This window comes from Equus asinus, chromosome 11 (assembly GCF_041296235.1).
Source record: "Equus asinus isolate D_3611 breed Donkey chromosome 11, EquAss-T2T_v2, whole genome shotgun sequence".
Classification (NCBI taxonomy): Eukaryota; Metazoa; Chordata; class Mammalia; order Perissodactyla; family Equidae; genus Equus; species Equus asinus.
The window spans coordinates 46,188,504-46,203,482 of record NC_091800.1 but is presented as its reverse complement, the minus strand read 5'-3'; positions in this window follow the sequence as shown (position 1 = coordinate 46,203,482).

The following is a 14,979-nucleotide window of genomic DNA, read 5'->3' as shown; positions in this document are numbered from 1 at the left end:
ACTGATAAAAATGAATAATCATAAATATTATTGCTTCCTATATATTCTGGATTTATTTTATTTTAAAATATTTAATTTCCTAGGGAAGGTACTCTATCTTTCTTTCTCATAAAGGAAACTCTATTAGGTTGTAATCATGTCTATTTGAATTAGACCTTGAAATGGTCATTCACGCTTTTGTTATTTCAGGATTAGATTACTGCAATCCTCTACTGGCTTCTGGCCCAGGAGGAACCTGCATAAACTCCAGCTGGTGCAGGATGTTGCTGCCAGATTCTTCTTGCAAGAGACATCAGTCTGGATATGTTTTCATGCTCCTTTCTGATTTTTATCCAAATTATCAGTTAAACAATGTATTGATTATAAAATTACCTCTTTTCCTTGAAAGATTTTTAGTGATACTGGCTCACTGAGTACTAGCAAACTTTGTCTTAACCTCAAGGTTAGCCTATGATCATCTCATAATAAAGCCTTGTAAAGTTGTTCTGCAGCTTGCTTTATAGAATGCCTTCAATAAATGTGTGTTTTGGTATTCCGTATATATATTTCTCAGCAAAGTTATATCTTAACCTTTTATAAATATGAGAAAATAACTTAAAAATCTTATTTCAAGGTTATCACTCTTGTATTCACATTGCTTTGTAAATTGTCAGAAGTTATGTTACATGAAACTGCTACTACAATGCTATTACACGGTGCAACATATATTCTATATTTAAGTGTTAGGTTTAATGACCAAAAAAGAAAAGAAAGTAGATCAAATGATCTTATTTTCTTTTGGGAACTGATTAATTTCTGTGAGCAGAACATGCTTCAGGTAAACTCAATATCACAATATTACTCTTCAGGAAAAAAAATATATATACTTGAGTGAAGGTTACAAGGATATATAGGACAGCATTAGGGCCTTTGTATCATTTATAATTTATTTATAATTTAGGAAAGTAGATGAAAAGCTTACACAATTGCAACATGAATTAATTTGTTATGTGTGCTTATAAATACTATACACACAATACAACAGAAGGGAGGGGAAAGAGGAGAGCCAGTAAAAATTATACGTAGGATTTGCCTGATCTTAGAAGATGAGAATTTTCTATAGCCCAGAACAGCAGAGGGGGAAAGCTAGTTCAGAATAAGGAAACAATGACATGAGTAAAGGCACAGAGGAAGGACTATCTAAGAAATACGAAGTCACCTAGTTTGATAGGAATGCATGTTTGGGGAAGGGAAATAGTAAAAGGAAAGAAAAAAATAGATTTGGGGGAAAACTAATAAAAGCCCTTAAACACTTGATCAAGAAATCAAGGGAAAGTTTGTAGATAGGGTGATGATGTGATTAATATGAGGCTCTAGAAGATTAAATTAATGATGCCATATAGGATGCTATCACATCACTACAAATGAGTAACGATGAAGGTGTGGGTCAGGTCCAAGAAGAAAAACAAAACAGCAATACGTTGTATATTTAGAAGTCTATATTTTTTGAGGGACTTTAATGCACTTATGTTAAGGCCTTTACACAAGTTTTTAGTTCATTATTATTATTAGAAATTATCACAAAGCTGATTTCATGAGACGAGCAAACCAAGCATCAGAACAGTGTGCCCACCTTCACTTCCCTCAACAGCTATCAGTCCGAGCAAAGTCAAGTCCCACTAACTTCTTAGTTCAAGTGATGTCTATAAAACCATTTTCTATTTGTCTAAATTGTATACGACATATAATAAATTCCTGCACTAACTCTAGAAAACTATGATTCTGTCTCTTTAAAATATCTTTGTTGTTTTAATAGAATGAGTTTTATGTCACATTACTATTTTTAAGTCCTCTGGGGGAAAAAAAATCAAGGGTACTGAAGAACACATGAACACTTCAGGCCTAGGTTCAACCCAAGGTATTCAAAAATGCTTACAATCCGTTCTTACTGAATAAGTGCTAATCACATATAATTCTCTGTCCGTTTGTTTATCATGTGTTTTAAAGAGACTTACAAACATAGTATATATCCACCTTCCTAGAATGTGATTTTATAAAAATCGTGTTCCTCCATCTATATACTTTCAAAATGTTTATGTTAAAATTTGCTTTTTTAGAACTCAGACCTCTGGTTAAATTCAGCACATGAAAGGATTTTTTTGCCTACCCTTTGAATAGCAGTCACAAATATGTCCCCGACTTGGGGGTAAAGGTTCTACATAATTTATAGACTGAAGCTTGAGGATGTGTTGCAGTGTAAATCTTGTTCAGCAGAACTAATTAGATATTGACCGCTTCCTCCTTGCTACACAGCGCCTTTATTTTGTACCCTGTACTGGTGAGAATGCATAACAATTGGGGATTTTTATCCTTGACAAGGTGGGAATAGGCAAATCCACACAGAAGGAAAACTCTGTGCTTGGTGGCCGCATCAACCCAATATTTACATAACAAAGGACGCTATTGCTGCATAATAATTTGAGAATACGTTACACTTAAACAAAATTGTTTCTAATAAATTGTTAATGCAGTCACTTACTTGAAAATGTCATCTAGAATTAACAAATTACTAAAATGTAAAATCATTCTCAGTAATTTAATAATTTTGTTAACTAATGTTAATTATATAGCTCTTCATTTTTTGGTGAAGAGCAAATTCCATTTCATGGGAAATTATTCCTATGTATTTAAATTATAGTGTAATTAATGATATTTTTAATCAAGGAATTTTTTAATATCAGAATTTTTTTCTGTTCACATACTAGTAGCAATATTTTAAAGACAACAGTTTACTCGAATCTCAAATAGGTTTCATTAATTGTTTATGCTTTACCATAACATCTTCATTAATCTAGTTTCTTTAAAAAAAAGTAGGTACTTTTAGAAAAACTAAAGACTTCTCATCTGTTACTGTTCATATTGTCTATTTTCACTCTAATCAAGACTTAGCTTAAATTTTTAATTTATTGAAATATAAATGTGTATATTTGTTGTAATAAATAATACAGGACTGTAAGAGGCAGATATGCCATTTTTTAATCTAAAATTATTACTATCCAAACTGAAAGTAGGGCAGTAAGACAATTCCTCTACCCTCTAGGTCCTTCTGGCTGGTCTAAGAATTAAATTAACATGAAACAGAATAACACGAGAAAAACAAACAAAGTTTAATAACATGTATACATGAGAGAAACCCAGGAAAGCTGAGTAACTCACTAGAATGGCCAAAGCCACCACGTTAAGTATCATCTTTAGCTAAAGACAAAGGAAGATGTTGGGGATAGTCCTTTGGGTCTTTAAAGGGGAGGAAGGCAATTTACATGGAGATGAAAATGCTAATGTTTGTTAAAAATGTGTTTGCTGGGCCACCTATGGACAATGTGACCTGAGACACTCATTTTACATTACACTACAGTTATCTTATGGTATTAGCTCCTTCCTGGAACAGGCCTCCTATCTTAAATTTAGGCAGTTAGGGGGAAGTTCAAAGTTTCTTTCAGAGTCTTTTGTTTTTAAAAATAAGGCAGAGAGATACATTTTGGGGTGGCCAATTCTGATCCCCCACATGAGCAATAATTCTAGAACACTGTCATATAAATTCGATTGGTACAGTTACTTCTCTTGAAATTTTTCCATTCTTATCCAGGTTATTTATAAAAGTGAATGCTTTATAGATCCAGCTAGTATGGAAGCTATTTTCTGAAAATTCGCTTCACTGTGTGTTGTTTATGAGGGAGCAGGAATAATAATGAAACTCACTACATTGGAATTTTATGACTAGAGTTTACTTTTTCCCCCTTAGTTTTGTATAAAAGAGAAACAATTTTAGTAATGAGTAAATAAAATTGTGTGAGGAATATTTAACATACCTGAGAGAATATTCAAGTACCTCATTCTTATTAATGTGCAAATAAGGTGTTAATGAAGCTTATCTATTCATTAGAGAAGGACCTAGAGGACCTCCACTTGGTGGCACTTTGATTTTTTTTTTTTTGAGGAAGATCTGCCCTGAGCTAACTACTGCCAGTCCTCCTCTTTTTGCTGAGGAAGACTGGCCCTGAGCTAATATCCATGCCCATCTTCCTCTACTTTATAAATGGGATGCCTACGCAGCATGGCTTTTTGCCAAACAGTGTCACATCTGCACCTGGGATCCGAACCAGAGAACCCCGGGCCACCAAGAAGTGGAACGTGCAAACTTAACCTCTGCGCCACTGGGCTGCCCGCTTGGCAGAACTTTGTTAACAGTTGTTTGCAATGTATCAATGTAATAGCAATGATACTGTATTGTCTCAAAAATTCTATAATTCAATTTACATTTTAAATTTGGACAGGCTGACCCATGTTCTAATTTGGAGTTTTTAGCCTCCTATAAGGAAGCAGTGAAAGAGACAATTTCTATGACAAATATAATTGTCAATCATTGGAAATGTATAAAAGCAATAAAAATGTATGGCGGTATGGAATTTCAGTCTAATATTTTTGCATAAATAATTGTATTGTATATAAGTTGAAGAGACTGTATATTAAACAGAAAATAAACAGTAAGAGTTGTTAATGACATATTATAATGGTTCACATTGTGTCCTTGTGTAAGGCAACACAGTGGGCGAAACACACGTGAAAATATTTCTTAACTGTAAGAAATGTGTGTAGTCTTTCCAATAGCCTCATGTTTTGACACATTTTGTTATGGAATCATCTGACAGCAGCTGAAGAGCTGGAGACTAGAAGCCAAGTACTTGAGATCAGGGCTGCTGTCTAGTCCAAGGATATAAAAGAGAAGACTAGAGAAGCTATTTAACTTTTCCTCCTGTTTTAGGACAATGTTGAGAATGGGAGTGAAAAGGGGAGCATTAGAAAAAAAGCATCTTTTCCTTTCTCCCTATCTAGAAACTTGGCCCCCATGAATACTCACCTCTTGACCACTGCTCAAATGTCGTCTCCTTAGTCATCTCCTTAAAGTTCTTTCTAAACTAGCTGCTCTCCATTATTCTCTCATGCTTACTTTCTCGTGGCAAGATGGCCTTCACATTTCCCTGAGCTTGACTAAACTTTTAGACAGGCTTCTTCTCCATTCTAGGCCCCTGACTTCTCTTTTCTTAGACTATTTTCTTTGGAAAACTTATAGTTGTGAATTCTTCCTCTGCCCCTTTGAGATGTATGTAAGTCTTTTTTCAAAAAAGTTTCTTGCCAGTTTACAACCCAGGAATGTCTTTCTCACAGACTTGGGAGACATCCCTTTGAAATGTAATCATCAAGAAAGATAGCGCCCTTATTTCCCAGTCTCTGTGGGGAGGGTAGGAGCCTAACTTCCATGGCAGCCAATTAGCCAACACAGATGGTCTAATCACAGAGAAAAATATCTACAAGCTGCACAAGTCCCTCTGATCAGTCTCCTCTCAAACATCTTCCAGCACTTTCCTCTTGTTCATCCCAACCCTTAAAAATTCTCCTGCCCTTTTTTCAGTTAACTTTGGGTTAATTTTGGCCTCTGTCTCCTATTGTAATAGCCTTGAAAAAAGTCTTCCATGCCTGTTTAACTTTGTCCAGTGCAATTTTTGCTGTGGTATTGTTCATAATACTAAACTTTTATTTATTTACTTGTTTATTTTCTGAACCTTCCACTTCAATGTAAACATTTTAGGTGAGGCAAAATTTTACCTCCAAACCATCATAGGTTTTTGGCTGAGGCTCTTTAATAAAATGACACATTAACAAGAGCAAAACAAACAGTTTGTTAACATGTTCAGCACACCTTGTGGGAGAAACCTCAGTGATAAGTAACTCCAAGTGGTGGCTTGGAACTCTAGCTCACATAACATCTTCAAGAAAGAATAGCAAATTTGTAGAGAAATGACAGAACAAAGGAAAGTAGTTTTAGGCTTCCAAGGGTGGCAAACGAGGAAGGAAAATATATGAGCGGGAACTCTTGGAGTAAGGTCTATTGGCAGCTCTTCTGGTGCCATCTCTGGGCTGATCGGAGACTATTTCCAATTAAGGAGAATTTATTTCCTGCCTTTAGGCAGAAAAGCAGAGTGCAGAGAAAGCTTTCCCTGCATTGACTGTTTCTTAATTGCCTTCTGATCAAAATAATTTTTATGTCAAAGAGGCATATTTGGGGGTGACATATTCTGGTTTCCTTCAACACCATGATGGTGGCAATTTATGTTTATTTCACCATGATGTCCTTACTTCCTAGAACAAAGCCTAACACAAAGTAAATATTAAAAATAAATATGTATTACATGAATATTGTGATATATTTTTTTAGTTCATCATTATATATCCTATTTCTTAGCACATAATTAAAGTATAATAAATACCTATTAAATACGCAATGTTAACAGATATTTATTAACATTGTGATTAAAAGGCAAAGGAAACTGTGTGCAAAGGCATTTAGGTGTCAACAGAATACTGAGTATGGAGTAATTGCAACCAATTTACTGTAGTCAAAACATGAAATAAAAAGGGAGATGCAGAAAGGATTAATACTGACTAGACTAACAATTACTGGGCCATATAACATCTTGAAATATGTACTTGGGTTTTTATCCTCTAGGTTATAGGCAGGCAATAAGTGAGCGTGAGTAACGATAAAGGAAATCTCTGTTTGGTCTTACACATGCGCATATGGGCCTGACTCTTGCATGACGCTAAGCCAACTCAAATCTTAACATTCAGACCTTTTTAAAAAGTGGCCCAGTTTGATGCGCACTAAAACAATGTCACACTGCAATAATAATGGGCAAGATGAATTTCCAGTTCCTTTCTATAAGAAATCAATAAATGTGGGCCGGCCCGGTGGCGCAGCGGTTAAGTGTGCACATTCCGCTTCTCAGCAGCCCGGGGTTCACCGGTTTGGATCCCGGGTTCAGACATAGCACTGCTTGGCACACCATGCTGTGGTAGGCGTCCCACATAGAAAGCAGAGGAAGATGGGCACAGATGTTAGCTCGGGGCCAGTCTTCCTCAGCAAAAAGAGGAGAACTGGCAGTAGTTAGCTCAGGGCTAATCTTCCTTGGAAAAAAAAAAAAAAGAAATCAATAAATGCCTTTCCAACTCTTATCCTAATTAGAAGGTATTTCCGCCTTGTTCTATATGACCCTTTAGTACTTCAGAGTTGAGGAGACTCCCTGAACTCTCTTCAGAAGTCATGACCCTTCCTTGCTTGGAATATTAGAAATTCAGCCACCAAATAAGTTATTATTAGAGGACTTTGTTTCTCCTTCCATAGTAAGGTGTTTAGACATTTAAGGGGTCAGTCCCTACAAACCTATTGAGTACTAATGAGATCAAGTTTTCAGGATGGATATATAACACTGTGGGGGAAGAAATGCAAACAATTTTTCTTATGAAAGAGTATCAATTCTTTAAAAGTTCTTGAGGTATAGCTATGTTGTAACCAATTAAAAGAAATATGGCATTTCTATGTTTATAATCCTGAGCAAGTATTTTGTGTAAATCTTAAACTTTTTCCATCATCCCCATCCCAAAACACAAATTTAACTGATGAAAAGATTTTTTTTGATGCTAGTATTTATTGTTTTTTTTATTTCCCTCAAGATAAACTTCTATTTTTTTATTTCTTTTTTATTGAGTTAATGATAGATTACAATCTTGTGAAATTTCAGTTGTACATTAATGTTTGTCATTCGTGTTGTAGGTGCATCACTTCAACCTTTGTGCCCAACCCCCACCCCACCTTTCCCCTGGTATCCACTAAACTGTTCTCTTAGTCCACATTTTTAAATTTCTCATATGAGTGGAGTCATACACAGATTATCCTTCTCTAGCTGGCTTATTTCACTTAACATAATTCCTTCAAGGTCCATCCATGTTATTGCAAATGGAATGATTTTGTTCTGTTTTGCAGCTGAGTAGTATTCCATTGTATATATGTACCACATCTTCTTTATCCATTCATCTGTTGATGGGCACTTAGGTTGCTTCCATGTCTTGGCTATTGTAAATAATGCTGCAATGAACATTGGGGTACATAGGACTTTTGGGATTGCTGACTTCAAGCTCTTTGGATAAATACCCAGTAGTGGGGTGGCTGGATCGTATGGTAGTTCTATTTTTAATTTTTTGAGGAATCTCCATACTGTTTCCCATAGTGGCTGCACCAGTTTGCATTCCCACAAGCAGTATATGAGGGCTCCTTTTTCTCCACAACCTCTCCAACATTTGTTACTGTTAGTTTTAGATATTTTTGTCATTCTAATGGGTGTAAGGTGATATCTCAGTGTAGTTTTGATTTGCATTTCCCTGATGATCAGCGATGATGAGCATCTTTTCATGTGCCTATTGGCCATCCATATATCTTCTTTGGAGAAATGTCTGTTCATGTCTCCAGCTCATTTTTTGATTGGGTTGTTTGATTTTTTGTTGTTGAGTTGAGAGAGTTCTTTATATATTATGGATATTAAGCCTTTGTCAGATATATGACTTTCCCAGTTAGTGGGTTGTTTTTTTGTTTCAATCCTGTTTTCATTTGCCTTGAAGAAGCTCTTTAGTCTGATGAAGTCCCATTTGTTTATTCTTTCTATTGTTTCCCTTCTCTGAGAAGACATGGGGTCCGAAAAGATCCTTTTAATACTGATGCCAAAGAGTGTACTGCCTACATTTTCTTCTAGATGCCTTATGGTTTCAGGTCTCACCTTTAGGTCTTTGATCCATTTTGAGTTTATTTTGGTGAATGGTGAAAAAGAATGGTCAATTTTCATTCTTTTACATGTGGCTTTCCAGTTTTCCCAGCACCATTTGTTGAAAAGACATTCTTTTCTCCATTGTATGCCCTCAGCTCCTTTGTCGAAGATAAGCTATCCACAGATGTGTGGTTTTATTTCTGGGCTTTCAATTCTGTTCCATTGATCTGTGCAGCTGTTTTTGTACCAGTACCATGATGTTTTGATTACTGTAGCTTTGTAGTATGTTTTGAAGTCAGGGATTGTGATGCCTCCCATTTTGTTCTTTTTTCTCATGGTTGCTTTGGAAATTCAGGGTCTTTTGTTGCCCCATATGAATTTTAGGATTCTTTGTTCTAATTCTATAAAGAATGTCGTTGGGATTCTGATTGGGATGGCATTGAATCTGTAGATTGCTTTAGGTAGAACGGACATTTTAACTATGTTTATTCTTCCAATCCATGTACATGGAATGTCTTTCCATCTCCTTATGTCGTCATCCAATTCTCTCAGAAAGGCCTTGTAATTTTCATTATATAGGTCCTTCACTTGCTTAGTTAAATTTACCCTGAGGTATTTTATTCTTTTTTTTGCGATTGTGAATGGTATTGTGTTCTTGAGTTCTTTTTCTGTTAGTTCATTATTAGAGTATAGAAATGCTACTGATTTATGCAAATTTGATTTTGTACCCTGCAACTTTGCTGTAGCTATTGATTACTTCTAAGAGTTTTCCAATGGATTCTTTGGGCTTTTCTATATATAAGATCATGTCGTCTGCAAACAGTGAGAGTTTAACTTCTTCCCTCCCTATTTGGATTCCTTTTATTCCTTTTTCTTGCCTGATTGCTCTGGCCAGGACCTTCAGTACTATGTTAAGTAAGAGTGGTGATAGAGGTCACCCTTGTCTCATTCCTGTTTTCAGGGGGATGGCGTTCAGTTTTTGCCCATTGAGTATGATGTTGGCTATGGGTTTGTCATATATGGCCTTTATTATGTTGAGGTAGTTTCCTTCTATGCCCATTTTGTTCAGAGTTTTTATCATAAATGGCTGTTGGATCTTGTCAAATGCCTTCTCTGCATCTATTGAGATGATCATGTGGTTTTTATTCCTCAGTTTGTTGATGTGGTGTATCACGTTGATTGATTTGCGGATGTTGAACCATCCCTGTGTCCCTGGTATGAATCCCACCTGATCATGATGTATGGTTGCCAAAATTTTGTTTAGAATTTTTGCATCTATGTTCATCAGTGATATTGGCCTGTAGTTCTCTTTTTTCGTGGTGTCCTTGTCAGGTTTTGGTATCAGCATGATGTTGGCCTCATAGAATGTGTTAGGAAGTGTTCCATCTTCCCTAATTTTTTAGAATAGCTTGAAAAGGATAGGGATTAAATCCTCTCTGAAAGTTTGGTAGAATTCCCCAGGAAAGCCATCTGGTCCTGGGGTTTTATTCTTTGGGATGTTTTTGATTGCTGTTTCAATCTCTTTCCTTGTGATTGGTGTGTTCAAATTGTCTGCCTCTTCTTGAGTGAGCTTTGGGAGCTTGTAGGAGTCCAAGAATTTATCCATTTCCTCTAGGTTATCCATTCTGTTGGCATATAGTTTTTCATAGTATTCTCTTATAATCCGTTATATTTCTGCAGTCTGTTGTTATTTCTCCTCTTTCATTTCTGATTTTGTTTATTTGAGCTTTCTCCCTTCTTTTCTTCGTAAGTCTGGCTAGTGGTTTGTCAATTTTATTTATCTTCTCAAAAAACCAGCTCTTTGTTTCATTGATCCTTTCTACTGCTTTTTTTGTTTCAATAGTATTTATTTCTGATTTTTATTATTTCTCTCCTTCTGCTGACTTTGGGCTTTATTTGTTCTTTTTTCTCTATTTCAGTTAGGTGTAGTTTAAGATTGCTTATTTGGAATTTTTCTTGTTTGTTAAGATGTGCCTGTATTTTGATGGATTTTCCTCTTAATACAGCTTTTGCTGTATCCCATATGAGTTGGTATGGCATGTTATCATTTTCATTTGTTTCCAGGTATTTTTTGATTTCTTCTTTAATTTCTTCAATGATCCATTGCTTGTTCAGTAGTGTGTTGTTTAGTCTCCACATCTTTGTGCTTTTCTCAGCTTTTTTCTTTTAATTAATTTCTAGCCTTATAGCATTATGGTTGGAGAAGATGCTTGTTATTATTTCAATTTTTTTAAATTTGTAGAGGCTTGCCTTGTTTCCCAACATATGGTCTATCCTTGAGAATGTTCCATGTGCACTTGAGAAGAGTGTATATTCACCTGCTTTAGGGTGAAGGGATCTATATATGTCTATTAAGTCCAATTGTTTTAGTTTTTCATTTAACTCCACTATTTCCTTGTTGATTTTCTGTCTGGATGATCTGTCCATTGATGTGAGTGGGGTGTTGAGGTCCCCTACTATTATTGTGTTGTTTTTAACATCTTCCTTTAGGTCTGTTAATGGTTGCTTTATGAACCTTGGTGCTCCTGTGTTTGGTGCATAGATATTTATAAGCGTTATTTCTTCTTGATGAAGTGCCCCTTTGATCATTATATATTGTCCCTCTGTGTCTCTCTTTACCTGTCTTATTTTGAAATGCACTTTGTCTGATATAAGAATTGCAACACATGCCTTTTTTTGCTTGCTATTAGCTTGAAGTATTGTCCTCCACCCCTTCACTCTGAGCCTGTGTTTGTCCTTGGGGCTGAGGTGTGTTTCCTGGAGGCAACAAATTGTTGGATCTTGTTCTTTAATCCATTTTGCCACTCTGTGTCTTTTATTGGAGAGTTCAATCCATTTACATTGAGAGTGATTATTGATGCATGTGGACTTAATGCTGTCAATCTGTCGCTCATTATCTTGCTTTCCTGCGTTTCTTTTCCTGTGTGCTTTAGACTACCCATTTAATACTGCAATTTCTTATGCTGGGTTTCTTAGATTTTTCCTTATTTATGTTTTGTGACTCTGTTCTGTTTTTTAGTTTAGCGTCTACCCTGAAGTTTGCATTTAGAATCTAGTGTATAATATAGTCTATTCTCTGGTGGTCTCTTACTTACTTGGCCTATACTGATTTAGACCCTTTGCTCTTCCCCTCCTAAATAATTATCTTCATTTCTTATTCCAACTCGTGTTATGAATTTGTAGTTAGAGTGATAAGATCGTCCTTGCTTTGGTAGTTTCTTTACCTTTTCCCTAATGCTATAGTTGAATATTTGTTATCCTGTCCTGGTTCTATCGATCAGTCTCCCTAGTCTGTGGATTGTGACCCCTTTCTCCCTTTTTTCTTTTTTCAGGTATGAAAGCCTTTTTGAGGGTATCTTGTAGTGGAAGGCTTTTAGTTACAAATTCCCCTAACTTTTGTTTGTCTGGAAAATATTTAATTTCTCCCTCATATCTGAAGGAAATTCTTGCTGGATAGAGTATTCTTGGCTGAAGATTTTATCTTTTAAAGCTTTGAATATGTCACTCCATTCTCTCCTAGCTTGTAAGGTTTCTGTAGAGAAATCCACTGAAAGTTTGATAGGAGCTCCTTTGTAGGTTATTCTCTTCTTTTTTCTTACTTCCCTGAGTATTCTTTCTTTATCTTTCCTTCTTGTCAATTGTACTACTATGTGCCTTGCAGTGGGTCTTTTTACATTGACAAATCTAGGAGATCTGAAAGCTTCGTCTACACACATTTCTCCATCAATCCCTAGATTTGGGAAGTTCTCTTCAATAATTTCGTTAAGCACACTTTCTGCTCCATTTTCCTTTTCCACGTTCTTGGGAATTCCTATGATCCTTAAGTTCTTACTCCTCATTGAATCCACAATCTCTCAGAGATTTCCCTCGTTTTTTTTAATTCTTAGTTCTCTTTCTTCCTCTGTCTGGAGCCATTCAGCCTGTCTATCTTCAGTTATGTTAATTTGCTCTTCTATGGTGTCTACACGGGCATTCAGGGAATCCGTATTCTGTTTTATCTGGTCCATTGTGTTTTTTATCTCAAGTAATTCTGTTTGATTCTTCTTTATAATTTCACTCTCTTTTGTGAAGTAACTCCAGAACTCATTGGCTTGTTTCTCTGTCTTTCTCTCTCCCTCACTGAGTTTTTTGATTATAGCTGCTCTGAACTCATTATCACTTAGTTTACCTAATTCCAAGTCCTCAGGACTTAATTCTCTGTTTTTATTGTTTTCCTTCTGGTCTGGGGCTTTTATAAATTGCTGGATGGTAGAGGAGCGGTTTTTTCACATGGTGGTGGAATTCAGTTGCAGTTACAGCCTGTCGCCACTAGATGGGCGTCGAGAGCCGCGTGTTCTGAGCTCTCTGCCTTCGGGCAAGATGGCGGCGCCCAGTGTGCTTTTCCGTGAGGGAGGGGCTGCTATTCTCCCGTGCCAATCTGGATTTGGATCAAGTCTATTCTCCGGTCTCCCGAGGCCCTGGGTTTATGGGGTCCCCATGCATGGAAGCTTTCTCCTGTCAGCAGTTTTCCACTGAACCAGCAGCAGGAGTCCTGGATGATCCCCTGGTCGTGCAGCCCCTCCCCCACTCCTTCCCAGACCCAGGCATCAGGGATCACAGACTCTAGGGGAGGGAGCGACATTCTCTCCTACCTGTTCCAGCTCCTCTGAGGCCCTCAGCAAGTTCTATGTTCTCTGCCTTCTTGGTATTGTAGGTCTCTAATGTGTTGGCATTAGATTTATTCTCTGAAATTCAGTTTTTCAAATCCTTTGTTGTAGTTTGGAGGGGAGAGAATCCTGGGTCAGCTCACCCTGCCATTTTGCTCCACACCTTCTCCTGTTTTTTTTTTTTTTTGAGGAAGATTAGCCCTGAGCTAACTGCTGCCAATCCTCTTTTTGCTGAGGAAGCCTGGCTCTTAGCTGACATCCGTGCCCATCTTCCTCTACTTTATACGTTGGATGCCTACCACACAATGGCGTGCCAAGTGATGCCATGTCCGCACCCGGGATCCGAACTGGCGAACCCTGGGCCGCCAAAGCAGAATGTGTGCACTTAACCGCTGTGCCACCAGGCTGGCCCCAAAAATATTTTTAGATTGGATTGAAGGTCAGCTAATATCTGTTTTCCTATAAAAAATGCCTTAGTGGAAGTACAGTTCTTAGATTCAAGAAGATATGTAAAATTTTATTGGAACATTTGTAATTTTGAAATTTTCTTGAAGATATTCAAAATAGAAAATGATTGCATCTTTAACGTTTACAATGAACCAAATGGATTTTAAAAAGAAAACTTAAAGTAGGTTATAATGTGTAATTTTTACCACTTGTGAAGAATAGATTTGGTAATTAAAAAAAAAAGCTGGGTGGCCGGCCCAGTGGCCTAGTGCTTGACTTCATGTGCTCTGCTTTGGCAACCCAGAGTTCATGAGTCTGGATCCTGAGTGTGCACCTATACACCACTCATCAAGCCATGTTGTGGCGACATCCCACATACAAAATACAGGAAGATTAACACAGCTGCTAGCTCAGGGACAATCTTCCTCAGGCAAAAAGAGAAAGTTTGGCAACAGATGTTAGCTCAGGGTGAATCTTCCTCACCAAAAAAAAACAAAAAAAAAGCTGGACTGAGTAAGCAGTATTCAAGGAAAATATGTAAAAGATGGGTCAACCTATACAGAGAAGAAAATAAAGTCTGATTTATTTAGTACTATGCACCTGAACAACTATAAAATAACAATATCATCTTAAATTTAAGTTTAGGCTGACCACAATATTGATAAGACTTATTTTAAATACTTTCCCATTATTGGTTTCTTTATATGAGGTTTTGTTGCTATTCTTGCTATTTATTATATTTATAACAGTTTTCTTAAGAAGAAGAATCATTTTCTACCTCCCTCTGGTGTTTTTAGAATCAATGGCAATCCAGAGTGTACAAGAAATATAAGACTATCTGGCCTGTGGTTACCCCTCTGACCTGTTTCCTGTGGATGTCACCCCTTGCTCACTCATTAACAACCATGCTGGCTTCTTGCTAATCCTTAAATATACCAAGCACGCTCCTACCTTTTCAGTTCCTTAGTCTCTGCCTTGAGAGCTCTTCATTCCATTCATTCCTCACTTTGCCATGTCTTTGTTCAAATGTCACCTTTTCAGAGTGACCATCAGTGATCAGAAAGAGCACCCCTCCTAATCTGGATTCACAGAGCTTGCATTATTTATCTTTATAGCTCTCATACCATTAACCTCATTGCATATTTTTTTTTTTATCATTTGCTTTTCCCCCAGTTAGAATGAAGCTATAGGATAGTTGAGGCCTTCTTTAGTTTATTGCTCCAACTTTGGTACATATAATAATGCCCGCACAT